Raw genomic sequence first — 12803 nt, forward strand, 5'->3', positions numbered from 1 at the left:
CAGTTGTTGGAGTAATCCTTGTCGGTCGAGAAGACGATTACGCAACTAATAATAATAACAAGTTTTCTTAACTTAGTAGCCACGTGCTAGGGCTTGCCTGGACCGACTTCAACTCAAGACTCAGCCACTAAGAGTATTATGCCATCTATACATAGTGTAACTTACATATTCAGTGTAGAAGAATAGAGCAAATTCTTCAAGGGACACCAACATCTCATTTGCATCTTTCTTCTTCCTAATCCACTCGTTCCAACCGCTCGGGAACTTGCCAATCTATCATCCAACCAACCTATTTACTTTCTACGAGGTCCAAACCCTATCACGACTGAAGGCCAAAATATGTTGGTGTCAGCTCTGGGGTTTGGAAGTGTCCAACTTCAGCGGGGAATTGATTTTTAAGAGCCCCGCAGAAGAGGCTTATTCAAGCAAGAAGATATTAACCGGGAGTTCCTGTTCGAGTGAGAGGCTCCAGCAGCACGTGAGCGGCCTACTAATCCAGTCCAGCGAAAGATAGCAGAACCGGTGCGGACCAAACAACCGACCGAGGAAGCAGCCCAGCATCAACCAACGGACCAGCAACTAGGGGTGAGTACCTGTAACTATCTCCATCACCTTGGCAGAATCCAGTAATATGGTAGAAAATGTGAGTGACTCAGAATCTGATACTGGTAGTGTGTATGCAGAGCAACGTTTATATATATATCCGCAGCAGAAGGTCATAAACTGATAGGACATATGTTTGATGGCGGTAAGCCTCCGCGAATTTATAGCGAATGTAGAAGTCACACATTATACGATAAGGCCCAATGAGAAAACCTTATTCTTTAAGTACATTTTAACGAAAATAACGGGCCCAGCTCGCGAGAATTTGTTATCACGGGGTGATATTATTGACTAGAGTCACGTGAAAGGTGCTCTGTGCGAATATTACGGAGAGCAGGGCACATTTGAATTGCACTTGTGTCAGCTATTCCAGTCGAAGCATGGGGCTAGCAGAATGGGCGCACGAAGTAGACGAAACTACGGTCATGTTAAAAAATGCTGTATTAAAGGAGAAATTCATAGAAGGCCGCTTTTATCTGCGCCGGCTGATAGTAAAGATAGCGATAGCTGGTTTCACCCAAGGGCGCAATAGGCGAATTCAAAATAAAGTACAGGACAGGAACCAAAGGACCTTTGAGGAAGCCGTAAGTGAAGCTAGGCACGAGGAGGCACCAGTAAACTCCCAGGAGGAGCGCGAAGCACTGTATAAACCGCACCCACCTAGAACCCCTCGTAAGGAAGGCTGGCAGGTGGTATCGACCAAGGGGAACACAGGGCGACGAAAAGCGTCAGGCAATAAGCAATATAAGACCAGAAACGTCTTAGTGACCTGTTTTATTTGCTAACAGGAGAGGCATATCGCAAGAAAATGCGATCGACCAAAAGCGAAGGAAAATTCGGTCGTACTCAAGTGTACGTACTGTAAGAACTTAGGACATAGAGAGCAGGAGTGCAGGAAAAAGTCAAAAGACAAGGAGAAACCTGCATATAGGGAAGTAAATATAGTTAGGTCCGCGAAGGTACCACCGCAAGCACGATCTCAGCATGTGCAGAAAACGGAGTACCGTAAAGGGTGGTCTCAGCCCGCGATACGATGTTACGATTGTAACGAAGTGGGTCACAAAGGCCCGAATATCCGCAGATAAATGACCAGAGTACTAGGAACCGTGGATGTATACGTAAGCGGTGTTACGCCTGTGGGAGGCAGGGCCATTTACGATGGCAATGTACAGCTAATTTTAGACGAGACACACAAGCTAGCTCTCAAGGAAAGGGCGAGAGGGTAGAGAAGGCCCGTACAGCACGAATTAACGAAGACGTACAGACTAGTCCGAAAGAATGGGACCAGCAGGCAGAGAAAACACACGCAATCACAGCCGCAAATAACAGTGTGGCATATGTGAACGATGGTCTCATGACAGCAAGGACTGTTGGTTCAAATCACGGGACGCGTTAAACTAACAAGGGGTCACAAGCGAGGGACGACTGTAAAGACCCCGATAGTATCATCAAGTCCCAACACATTAGATGTATCTAAGATGGAAGTTACGGTACTGATTGATTTGTCCGGAAAAAGGGATCCTGTTAGATTTTTAATCGACACACGTAGAGACGTATCCCTTCTTAAGGAAAGGTGTGCACTGAAGGACGTTTTTGTGAATCGGAAAGAGACTCTCCAGTTGAAAGGAATCAGTGGAGACGCGGTACTCACGAAGGGAGAGGTTCGAATCCCAATAGGAGGGAAACTTAGATTTCCATCTATTGCGTAATGACTTCAATTTAAGACAGGGTGGAATCATTGGGAAGGATATATTACGCGATAGCATATTAAATTATCAGGAAAGCTATGCGCTAATACCAGGAAAAAGATACCTTTTGGTGCACGGGGCCCTGTGTGGGTCACACTTGAACCCCGGACAGAAAAGATAGTGGTTATTGAAGTAGACAAGAACAATGCCGAAGGCCTGATTGAGAGGCAGGAAGGGTGTTTATTTAGCCGAGTGCCTGACCAAGTCGAAAGATTACACGGCTCTGGTCAGTATGCTGAATACTACTGACAAGGCTTGGAGATTACGAAGTCCGGTAGTGGAGCTTCACGCTGTAATTATTGAGACAGTAGTAAACAAGGTCGAAGAAACTACTTTATCTAGGGAATGGAATGAGATACGGGAGCACCCCGACTGTGGTAATAATAATAATAATAATAATAATAATAATAATAATAATAATGACCAAACGGAAACCAGTTCTCCCATTACTAAGTCTAGAGCTCAAAGACTGCGAGAACAATTACCTTTAAGTCATTTATCAGCGAAGGACAGCGAAGAAGTATATGCAGTCTGCACCGCGTACCAAGGTATATTTTGCTTGGAAGGTGATAAATTGACACACACAGATGTGCTGCAACATGCCATTCCGACACCGGCTGATCAGCCTCCTATTCATTTAAGGCAATAGAGGCTACCCGAAGCCCAGAAAGAGGAGATAGGTAGGCAGATTGACAAAATGCTAAACGGTAGAATTATAGCACCTTCGACCTCTCCATGGTCATCGCCAATTCTCCTCGTCGCCAAGAAGATGGACGCCTCTGGGAAGCAGAAATACAGGGCTGTCATTGATTTTAGAGAGCTCAACTGCATTACTATCGGTACAGCGTACCCGCTTTTTTAATAACGGAATTATTAGATGCCTTAGGGAAGGCACGATATTTCTCCACCATGGATTTGGCCCACGGCTACCATTAGCTTATCTTGAAGCCAGATGACAGAGAAAATACCGCATTCTATGCACTGGGTAGGCACTATGAGTATGTGCGGACGCCGAGGGGGTTGAAGGACGCCCCGGTAGTATATTCACACGGTTAATGAAAACCGTATTGACAGGTTTAGATGGCATACAATGCCTCTGTTATTTAGATGATGTAATTATTTATGGCAGCTCGATGGAAGACTATAATCAGAAGCTTCGAGACGTACTTCAAAGGCTAAGAGAAACTAACTTGAAACTAGGGCCAGATAAGTGCGAATTCTTGCGAACTGATGTCACCTTTTTAGGACACGTCGTTATGAAGGACAGAGTCCTACCTAATGAGAGAAAAACCCAAGCAGTAAGGGACTTTCCACAAACAATTACCACAAAACATTTAAAGGGATTTTTAGGATTGTCAGGTTATTATGATAGGTTCATACCTAACTATGGCAAAACAGCGAAGCTGCTATATGAACTTCTAAAGAAGAATGTACCCTATGTGTGGACAGAACAGCAGGAACATGCGTTCCAAGTACTAAAGCAAAAGCTCATTGAGAAACCGGTCTTACAGTACCCGGACTTTGAGAAACCATTTATTCTGACCACAGATGCGAAGCACTAGGTGCTATTTTGTCACAAGGTCCGTTAGGCAAAGATCTGCCTATGACTTATTCCAGTAGAACGTTGAATAAGGCCGAAAGAAATTACAGTACCACTGAACGGGAAACATTGGCCATAGTATTCGGTGTGAAATATTTCCGCCCATACCTGTTTGGACCCCATTTCACTGTGGTGACCAACCATAAGCCATTAAGATGGGTCTTTAATGTACAGGACCCGTCCTCTATGCTGTTGAAATTTAGGCTCAAAAGCTGAATACGATTTTGATATCGTATACAAGGAGGGCAAGCGTAATTGTAACGCGGACGCCCTGAGTAGAATACCTGCAACACCTGAGCAGGAGGCAAGAGTTGTTAGTTCCGAAAGCCAAGAGGCAGACACAGCAGGTGATGGGGTACGAGCAAACGATGAAACGTCGACCCTTAACACAATGTCGAATGGGGAACGAGACCGAACAGGCGGACTCAGCTCTGAGTCCGAGGACGCTTCGGTAGAGATGACAAAGTCTGAGGATGAATGAGAAGCACCTGCTATAGGTGGGCAGAAGTCAGAGCTAACAGAGCGCGAAAAATTAGGAATAATTGAAGAAGCACGTGCTTCGCTGGTCGGAGGTCACCAAGGCATTGCTAGAACATATGCTAGAGTTAAGGACTACATCCAATGGGATGGAATGCATAGGGATATAGAAAACTATGCTCATTCATGTCCTTGTCAGAAAAACAAGGTTGCCGGACCTGAATTGAAGGCGCCAAAGGTAATCGCGGACACACCTTGCGTGGTGTTTGACAAGGTCGCACTAGATGTCGTAGGCCCCATGGATTAAACGTAGGCCGGGAATCGGTATACCTGTCAGGACCAGTTATCGAAGTACCTGGTCGTGAGTGCAATGCCAGATCAGAGCACAGAGACTGTAGTTAGAACTCTGATCAATAATGTAATTAGCATTTTTGGTATATCCGGGGAGATCTTAACAGATCAAGGTGCGAATTTCATGGCGGATATGTTTAAGAGACTACGTCGGATATTACGAATTAAGAAAGTGCATACAGCCGCCTTCCGACCACAGTCATATGGAAGCCTAGAAAGGACACATAGAGATCTAGGAGAATTTCTGAGACATTATGTATGCAGCTCTCAAAATGATTGGGACAAGTATCTCCCAATGGCTATGTTTGTGTATAATACTACCAAACATACTAGTACCGGATACACACCATCTGAGTTGATTTTCAGAAGAAAGGCCAACATTCCAGGAGTACTTCAGAAAAAGCCCGAACAGAGTTACAATGAATTTCGGAATGTGGTAGAAGAATTGACACGACGACTCCAAGAAAGCCATGAGATAGCTTGGAAGACCCTGGTGAAAAGTAAAGAGAAAGTGAAGGAAAGGTACGATACCACGCATCATGAAGTTTCCTTCAAGGTAGGAGACTTAGTATTACTCCGCAATGATGCCCTAAGACAAGGGCGTAGCAAGTTGAAGTTAACCCCTCCGTATCAATGTCATTACAGAATGACAAAGGTAGATGGTGTGAACTGCACACTTCAGCTAAACAAGCGGGGAAATCAAACCAGAGTCCATAAGAATAGGTTAAAGTTGTATATTAACTAGGAGGTCGCAGATAGTAATAACTGGCTCTAACTTCGGCCGCGGTAAGCCACACTCCCCGTACCCCAACGGCAATGTGAATTTTCGATGGCCGCCGATAAGGTTAGTGTAAATACCCAGTCAGGCCACGTGCTAAATGAGGAATACCGATGTTGGAAATTTGAAACCTAGAAATACATGGAGCCAGGATTGTTGGTACGGGACGTTAAGTACCTGTCAGAAAGACCACAGTGGCGAGGCTGTGAGTCTTGACATCAACCCTCACCAAACTTTGACCCACGAGGTCTGGAGTTAAGCACGAAGCTCACTTACGTAGCGAAAACAGAAGGCCTAGGATTAATTGAGATTTAACAGGAATACTACCAACCCATAGCTTATTACCATAATAAATTAATATTGTGAGTAATTGGAGTCACGTCCAACTTAGTCGATATGAAAGGCAAGAAACTACGATTAAGTTACAGACACAGCTGAGTTGTTAAGGAACTAAACAATACGGTCTGTTTTACAGTAATTCCCTTACTACAGAAAGGAACAGTTGAGTCCTGGTAATAAAAAAGACATGGGAAAAACCCCATGTGGTACCCGGGGATTGTACAAACAACGCGGAACACAGTAGAGTAAGAGGATGAAGAACACAAGAACACAGGCAGAATAACACCACGGTCTATCCAACCAACCGTAGCAGGCGATTAATTGATTCCCTGTTCAAGAGACAAGGTGCAGACAGGGACGTGTTACCCTAACCTAATGATCTACAACTTAATCTTTATGAGGTAACTGCACTTCATACAGCAAATTCAGAAGTATGTTGGAAAAATTCCAAAATTCTCCAAAACTTACCCACTAATAGTAGCATTATCAATATAGCGGACTGGTTCAACATGAATCATATCCTGATAAAGATACCGACAGAAATTGTTCACTACACATTTCCCTGCACCACTCTGCATATCCCGTGCACACTATATAAGCGACCTTAAGTGCTCAGTGGAGTACACCATCTTCAAGGTAAAATTCTGTTATTCAAATTACGGAGATGTCACCACTGAGCCGGGACACTCCATCTCCATTCAAGGGATGTTGAGTACCAGAAGGTGAGCCACCCTTGGTCGGGAATCACCACCTTGAGAAGAATCACTGCCTGTTGATCAGGTAGCTATCTAACCATTTAAAAGTCAATCAATAGTAATTCTGAGCCATATCTCAAATCCAATATTGTGTTGGGAAGGCATTCGTGAACCCAGGACTCACAGTTTCGAAAGCCGCCATGTAATAGTACAGGTGATAATGTCCAATAATATAATACAAGGGCAGTGATGAACCCACGACCTATGGCACCCTGGACCACCGTGCGTTCAGTTAAGGCGATAATGCCATTAAGAATAATAAAGAAATGGCTGATGACCTTAGATGTTAGGCCCCTCTAAACAACAAGCAAGCAATAGTAAAAACACTCAGGAATAACAGTAAAGGTTGATTCACACTATGGGTACGATCACGGTACGCTCACACCACGGTCGCAGTCCAGTCAGATATTATTGAACTGATTTGATGGGAACTGTACACACTAGCTATCACAGTACGGTCACGGTACGAGCACGAGTAAGCAACGATCTTCCCAAAGAATATTTGACCGGAGCGTGATCGTACCGTTCCATGAGCGGACCGGCAGTGTGAATACACCACGTGCAAAGCGCACATGCAAGCGTACAGTAGTGCCTGCGCTTTTCAGTCCCACCCCAGCTTTCAGTTGCGCGTTAATGTGGTATCACTTTGAAGTTTGGTACTTCTCTCTATTTTTATAGAAGTAGCAGCCTGAATCCGCTTTATCCGTGACTTTTTGCTTCATATTAACATGAGTAGAAGTCGTTCACAAATAGATGGTAGGCCTATTAGTTTCGACAACAAGTCTGTGTCATCTTCAGCCAGTGATACAAAAGGTACACGCTTCAAATTCCTAAAATCAATATAAAACACATAACAAGAAATGTGAAAATAGCTAATGTAAAGTTAAAATAAGTGTGTTAAAATTTTTGGCACAAAATTCAAGTTTTTGTGCCAAATTTTTAACATACTCGTCAGGCACACTCCCAACAGAGGTGAGCTGCATGTATCTATTTAACAACATATCAACCCTCCTACCAATCTTAAATTGCTGGCAGTTCAGGGAATCGAACCCAGACCCCCGAGGATGGCAGCTAATGGTGCTGACCATTATGCTAGAGGCGGGCTCGGGGTAAGTAAAATAAGATAAATGAATAACGACTTAATATCTCAACATCTGAGGTTACATTCTCAAAGTGAAATGCAGGACGGTGCAAGTGGCTGCGGGGTTTAGGCCACGTAGTTATTGGCTTTCATTTGGGAGATAGTGGATTCAAACCCCAACTGTCGGTAGTCCTGAAAGTGGTTTTCCTTTGGTTTCCTATTTTCACACCAGGCAAATGCTGGGGCTGTACCTTAATTAAGGCCATGGTTGCTTCCTTTCAACTCCTATCTATCGTCTCTGTGTCAGTGTGACATAAAAAATATAAACTAAAGTGAAAAAGAAAAAAATGAATTTATCAGTTTATATTTATTTCGGCAGTGGAGTGGGGAGGGGCTGTAAGGATTTAGAATGTTTCTAATTTATTTTATGAAAGGACTCGTAGCAGAAAAGTCCAAAATATGTTAAAAGTTTACAAAGTTTACAAAGCATATTACTAAAAGGAAGATGGAGGTAAAAGAAAACACAATAGATAAGGCTATTAAGGTGTCACCTTTCATGACGAAATCTTCGTGAAACTTTGGTGACATAACCGATGTGCTACAAGAAGACCACATACAAAACATAATTAGCAGCCTGTTTCTGCTGCAAGGCGCCAACATTTACCCTTGAATTACACTAATAAGCAATAGGAAAGTGATACTAGCTGCTGCAGGTTGGGTTGTACAGAAGGATGAAATGAAAACAGGTCAAATATTTTGTTTGATTTATCAAATTCCTAATAGTGCAGGAAAGTTGTATTTTCAGTTGAATATTATGCCTGCAAAATTTTATATTACTACTAAAATATCTTGTAGGTAGTAGCGCAATTGCTATAAATATTATTGTTTTCTGTTTAAAATTCAACAAAATGCTTTGACAAAGGAAAGGTTTGTTTTTTCCTTTCAATGTATCAAGTTCCTAATAGTGCCAGAAAGTTGTGTTTTCAGTCGAATATTATGCCTGCAAAATTTAATCATATTACTAAAATATCTGTCCGCCTCTGTGGAGTAGTAGTTAGTATGGTTAGCTGCCCCCCCCCCCCGGAGGCCTGGGTTCGATTCCGGGCTCTGCCACGAATTTTTTTGAAAAGTGGCACGAGGGCTGGAACGGGATCCACTCAGCCTCGGGAGGTCAACTGAGTAGAGGTGGGTTCGATTCCCACCTCAGCCATCCTGGAAGTGGTTTTCCGTGGTTTCCCACTTCTCCTCCAGGCAAATGCCGGGATGGTACCTAACTTAAGGCCACGGCCGCTTCCTTCCCTCTTCCTTGTCTATCCCTTCCAATATTCCCATCCCCCCACAAGGCCCCTGTTCAGCATAGCAAGTGAGGCCTCCTGGGCGAGGTACTGGTCATCCTCCCCCGTTGCATCCCCCAACCCAGAGTCTGAAGCTCCAGGACACTGCCCTTGAGGCGGTAGAGGTGGGATCCCTCGCTGTGTGTCCGAGGAAAAAGCCGGCCATGGAGGGTAAGCAGACTAAGAAGAAGAAGAAGAAGACTAAAATATCTTGTGATGGCGCAAAAGTTATAAATATTATTGTTTTCTGCTTAAAATCCGACAAAATGCTTTGATGAAGGAATGTATGTTTGTGTTATATTTTTGGGAATGTTATTAATAAAAACATTGTTTAAAACTTGTAGTTAAATTACAGATTATTTGTTAAACGCAAGAAACATGTTCGCATTGCAAATTACATATTGACATTTCTGTGAAAATGACTTTAAAATAATATTTCTTTATAATTTAATGCTGCTTAATATAAAGGATAACAGCAATTCTAAATGAACGTCAACTTGTTGGATGAGAAAGAAGAGAAGACTGGAATATTGAACTATTTTTCCTCTTCTTTTCCTACCGCTTTTCGCACACCTGTGGGGTCGTGGGTGCGAACTGCATAGCACATGTGGATTTGTCCCTGTTTTACGGCCTGATGCCCTTCCTGACACCAACCCTATATGGAGGAATGTAATCACAATTGCGTGTTTCTGTGGTGGTTGGTAGTATGGTATGTTGTCTGAATATGATGAGAAGAGTGTTGGGACGAACACAAACACCCATCTCCAAGCCAGAAGAATTAATCAGGAGCGATTAAAATCCCCGACCCGGCCGGGAATCGAATCCGGGATCCTCTGAACCGAAGGCCAGAATGCTGACCATTCAGCCAACGAGTCGAACAACATTGCACTATTACATACTTTAATTCTAGAAATGACATTCTAATTGCACAGCTTGAAAAGTCACTTCCTCTCTAAAGATTGCATCATTTTGCAATTTTCTATCCTTGCTCGTACAGTCATCCCTCGTAGTGTCTCCACAAACAGCTATTGATGCTTCGGCCACTTGTTTCATGTGTGTCTCTACAGCTTGTATATGTCAAGAAAAATTATTACACTTCTTCTTCTTCTTCTGAATCTGTTTTCCCTCCAGGGTCGGTTTTCCCTCGGATTCAGCGAGGGATTCCACCTCTACCGCCTCAAGGGCAGTGTCCTGGAGCTTCAGACTCTGGGTCGGGGGATACAACTGGGGAGAATGACAATTAACTCGCCCAGGCGGCCTCACCTGCTATGCTGAACAGGGGCCTTGTGGGGGATGGGAATATTAGAAGGGATAGACAAGGAAGAGGGAATGAAGCGGCCGTGGCCTTAAGTTAGGTACCGTCCCGGCATTTGCCTGGAGGAGAAGTGGGAAACCACGGAAAACCACTTTCAGGATGACTGGGGTGGGAATCGAACCCACCTCTACTCATTTGACCTCCCGAGGCTGAGTGGACCCCGTTTCAGCCCTCATACCACTTTTCAAATTTCGTGGCAGAGCCCGGAATCGAACCCGGGCCTCCGGGGGTGGCAGCTAATCACACTAACCACTACACCACAGAGGCGGACATGATTACATTTATTGAGGTAAAATACTCATCGTCTTGGTTTCGAGCAGTTGTTGAATCTCTACCTCTCTGTAAGCCCATTTGTGATGGGAGGCTCCACTAAGTGGCAGTTCTGCCATACAATAATAGCAATGGGAACGTGCAAGTGACTACTAGTGGCAAAACAGTAAGGCAGTGTTCAGCTCATTGCTGGTTTAACTAACTCAAAACTGCGGTGTCGATTGACGGAAAGATTTGTTATTTGTCTCGATAATACTTGTATTTTAATATGTAATTTACATATAGGAGCAATATGGAATTTCCTCGTCGTGCTAAAAGATACTGTTGTGTCGTGAACTGCCATAATTCAGAACGTTATAGCTAGAGCCCGGAAGTTCAGGCGTTTAATTTTTCTACAATAGGCAGTCAAATAATCACTTAATATTTAGGAATGAGGCAGTAAACTAATTAGAATAGGCGTTTATAACGACAAAAATTGGGCACTAAAATAATAAATTGCTTTAATGTAAGCTACGTAACACACATCTGCATCACATTTTAGTATTTAATCTTACATCCCCCTGTGGGTGGGGCTGATAGAACAACGTCGGCGATATCCCCTTGCCTGTCGTAAGAGGAGGCGACTAAAAGGAGTACCAGGGCCCTCAACTTGGGAATTGATTTGACGACCACGGTTCCCCTAGCTGATCCTGGTATTGCTTCCACTTACTTGTGTCAGGTCTTTCACTAATGGGAACAGAAAGTGTGATCCACCCATTCAATACAATACAATGTTATAAGATGAATTATAACATTTTATTATTAATGGGACAGGTTTCGATGCTGGTGTGCATCATCTTCAGCCACAAAATTAGAAAAACATACAATGACAACTTAAGGTTGCAAAAACAATTCATAAAAGTGTACACTAATCTTATAAATGATAGGACGAATGACTTCATTAAAGAACATGAGCCGTGAACATTAACTTGTAACATTAACCTGAAAGCCCTCTTTTCTAAAAACATAGCACCAGTTATCTTAAGGGTTTGTGTAAACGTCCTCTTAACAAGAGTTCACTGAATCTTAAAACCTTTGAAAGATATATGACTAGATTAACAGTGAGCCGAGGACAATAACTTATATATCACTATCTTAAAAGTCTAACACTATATTTCTTTTTCATGAGAATGTTTGTATGAAAGTCTTCTTGATGAACATTCACCGAGTCTTGAAGTAAATGGTGCAAATGTTACGAACTTCAAACAAAGTATTATTAATACAGTAGCCTACATTGGAATTATATAGTTTGTCTTTCCATTGATTTAGCTTAATACATAAATAACAGCAGAAAATATCCACAACAACTTAAAAAAGAAAAATAGGCTACGAAAGTTAAAATACCGTAAGCAAAAAAAAAAAAAAAAAAGGCAAAATAATAACTGGTTCTACCATTCCTAAACATACAGAAACATGTTTGTCTCTATGTTACACTTCGATATATCCACCTAGATAAAAAAGGCATTTTGCCTAACTTCTCGGCTCTAGTTATAGCGATCCTAGTGTTAAGTTTTTCGCGTTCCTTTGGAAGGAATACAAAAAAAGAAAGAAGACAAGAATGGATATTGACCGGGCGAGTTGGCCATGCGGTTAGGCGCGCACGGCTGTGAGCTTGCATCCGGGAGATAGTGGGCTCGAATCCCACTGTCGGCAGCCCTGAAGATGGTTTTCCGTGGTTTCCCATTTTCACACCAGGCAAATGCTGGGGATGTACCTTAATTAAGGCCACGGCCGATTCCTTCCCACTCCCAGCCCTTCCCTGTCCCATCGTCATCATAAGACCTATCTGTGTCGGTGCGACGTAAAGCCACTAGCATAATATTGTCGAGATGAGTGCCAGCTCAGAGATCCTTCATGAATGGAATGATGAAATTCTAAAATGAAGAGAAAACAGGAAATAGAGAACTGAATATGTCAAAACTAGTTAATTGAACAGGGTTGAAGTTAACTATTATTAAGAACAGACTAACCGGCTGAGTTGGCCGTGCGGTCAGGGACATGGGACCGTGAGCTTGCATCCGGGAGATAGTGGGTTCGAATCCCACTGTCGGCAGCCCTGAAGATAGTTTTCCTTGGTTTTCCATTTTCACACCAGGAAAATGCTGGGGCTGTA

At 43.1% G+C, this 12803-nt stretch overlaps 1 protein-coding gene across 1 annotated transcript in view; it reads left to right on the forward strand.

Annotated features, from left to right (window-relative positions):
- The first annotated feature begins 441 nt into the window (after nt 1-441).
- LOC136862919 (delta(24)-sterol reductase) overlaps nt 442-12803 on the forward strand; it is a 181744-nt gene continuing 169382 nt past the window's right edge. The window contains exon 1 of the mRNA XM_067139201.2: nt 442-585. The gene's annotated coding sequence lies outside the window, so the exon portion shown is untranslated. The remainder of the gene's footprint in view (nt 586-12803) is intronic.

The sequence above is a fragment of the Anabrus simplex genome, chromosome 2 (assembly GCF_040414725.1).
Source record: "Anabrus simplex isolate iqAnaSimp1 chromosome 2, ASM4041472v1, whole genome shotgun sequence".
NCBI lineage: Eukaryota > Metazoa > Arthropoda > Insecta > Orthoptera > Tettigoniidae > Anabrus > Anabrus simplex.